Below are 2,808 nucleotides of genomic sequence, written 5' to 3' on the forward strand. Positions count from 1 at the left end.
GGGCAGGACGGCGGTGCCCCATGGAGGAGCCACGTCCCGGCTGGGCAGGACGGCGGTGCCCCACGGAGGAGCCGCGTCCCGGCCGGGCAGGACGGCGGTGCCCCACGGAGGAGCCACGTCCCTGCCGTGCAGGATGGCAGTGCCCGGCGCAGGAGGCCGGGACCCGGCGCAGGACCACGCCGGGGACACGGCAGCCCCGGAGGTGTGTGGGCTGGGAGCAGCAGTGCTCGGAGGAGCCCGTTTGTTTCTCATTAGCGGCTCTTGGCAGGAACTGTGGAAAAAATAGCTTCAAACAGCAGAGCTGGAAGGGAAGAGGCTAGGCCAGAGGGTCGGGGTGGTGCTGGCCCGGACGGGCGCAGGGGGAGGGACGGGGACACGGTCACCCGTGCCGGGTCCCTTCACCCTGGGGAACGGGGTTGAGCCCTGGTGTGAAAGCCTCCGGGCGCGCGTGCATGCGTGTGCATGCGTGTGCATGCGTGTGCATTGGCCCTGCACCAGCAGCCCCCAGCTCAGAGCCCCAAACGCTGCCCCTGCGGCTGCTTGGGAGAGAGGAGAGAAGGCAGGAGGGGGAAAAAGAGAGAAGGAAGGAGGAGGGAAGGAAGGAGAGAAACAGGGAGAGGGAAGGAGGGAGGGAAAGAGGGGGGAGAGGGAGATGCAGCCGCGGGATCCTGGGTGGGAGGACGAGGCCGGGGAGGAGGAGGAGGACGAGCCGGGCTCGGGGACGCCCCGTGGCCCCGGCCCCGCCGTGCCCGGCAGCTCCGTCTCGCCCCGTCTGCGGCGTTGGCAGCTCCGGAATCAAGAAGCAAACGAGGMGGCGGCAGAGCAGCTCGGCGGCACCTTCCGGAGAGCCGGGCAGGGGTTCGGCACCGCCGGCCACCGCGGGCACTGGCCGGGCTGGGCCGGTCGCTTCTCCCGGGGAAACTGAGGCACGCGGAGCGCTGCCGCCCGGCGCTTTGCACGGCATGAGGCTTCGCCCAGCAGCCGCGGTGCCCCGGCCCCGAGGCACCGGCAGCGCCGGGCTGCCACCCTCCGCCCCTCCGCCGGAGCTTCTCCCGGCCCTGCCGAGAGGTGCCGGCACGGCCGCCRGGCTCCCTCCGGAGAGGCGGCTTGTGCAACGCCACCGCGAGCGCCTCCGGCCGCCAGTTCGAGCCCGACCCGCTGTGAGACCGCAGAGAGCCCCCAGGGCCGGGCCGCCCACCGCGGGCGCCGGGGGGGACACGGTGGCGGTGACGAAGGGTCACCTGGGGACAGCGCGGTGGCCCCACGGCCGCCCCGCCGGCGGGACGGGGCTGGGAACCGTGTGCACAGACGCGGGGACGCTCCAGCTCGCCCACCGCAGCGGGGTGCAYGCACCCGTGTGTGTGCACGTGCACACGCGTGTGCGCCCGGGGCCAGCGTCACCCCCGGGCCGGGTTTGGCACAGGTACCCGCCGCGCCGGGACCCACCTGGCTTCGCGGCTATTTCTGCCTCCCGCCTGGATTTAATTCTAGCCTGGCGGCGGCCGGCGTGTAATTAGGAGCCCCAAAGCGGCCCTGCAGCCTCCCCAGGCACCTTGTAATCTTCGGCGGCGGACGAACACGCAGCGCTGCGGCCTCGGGAGGCACCGGCACCGCGGCCTCCGCCCGGGGGCTGCCGCGGCCCCGGGGCGGCRCGGGAGCCCTCGCACACGTGCTGCACGCACGCACTCACGCACACGGTGTGGCGGGCACACTCACACACGCTGCAGGCACACGCATGCACTGCAAATATGTGCACGCTGCACACATGCACTGCATGCACACACACCCAGTCACTGCACACATACAGTTGCTGCATGTGCCCCTGGGCATGTGTGAGCACACACACACACACACACACRCACRCACGCAYGCCTGCATGGTGCTTGCACATACCTTATGCAGGCTGGACACACAAGCACCCTACACACACCTGGCACATTGCAGCACGTGCACAGGCAGGCATGTGCAAAACACACTCACACAGACACATACAGCTTGCAGGCTGCATGCACTCAGTGCGCACACATACATACACACACACTGCATGCACTCAGCGCAGGCACACACAGAGCTTGCACAGTGCATGCACACACACACACACTTACACGCTGCATGCACTCAGCATATATGCACACACACACAGAGCTTGCACGTTGCATGCACACACACACATACACACACACAGCTTGCACACTGCGTGCACTCAGCACACACACACACACACCCAGCTTGCATGCTGCATGCACTCAGTGTGCGCACACACCCAGCTTGCACACTGCGTGCACACACGCAGCATGAGCCTGGGGGGATGCAGCCATTTGGGGTCCCCGTGCCGGGGCCCCCRGCTGCTCTCCTGCTCCCCAGCTGCGGGCAGGTGGCTGATTTGGTGGTGGGGGGGGACAAAGGGGCCGTCCCCCCCCCGGCCACGTCTGGATCCAGCCCCCGGGGAGCAGCCCCAGCCCCGCGGCTTCGGGGCACCCGACGGTGCTGCACCTGGGGGCATGGGAGGACGGGCCCGGGCAAGCCTTCGTTAAGTGCTTGACCCAATTAGCCAATTAGGCCGCGTGCACACTGCACAGATGGGTGCACACGCGCGTAACACCCCCCCCCCCCGGCGACCCCGCCGGCGCATCCCTGCCTGTGGCAGTGCGGCCGCCCGGCAAGGGGACCCGGGGGGGGGGGGCGAGACCCCCCCCAGCAGCCTCGCGCCTTCCCCCCGGCCGGCTCCCGCACGGGCTCTCCCCTTCCTCCTCCTCCTCCTCCTCCTCTCCCAGCCCTTCTCCTTCCCTCAGGCTCCATCTCCCGGCG

Source organism: Rhea americana, unplaced genomic scaffold (assembly GCF_003343005.1).
Source record: "Rhea americana isolate MKP2758 unplaced genomic scaffold, rheAme1 scaffold_898, whole genome shotgun sequence".
Lineage (NCBI taxonomy): Eukaryota > Metazoa > Chordata > Aves > Rheiformes > Rheidae > Rhea > Rhea americana.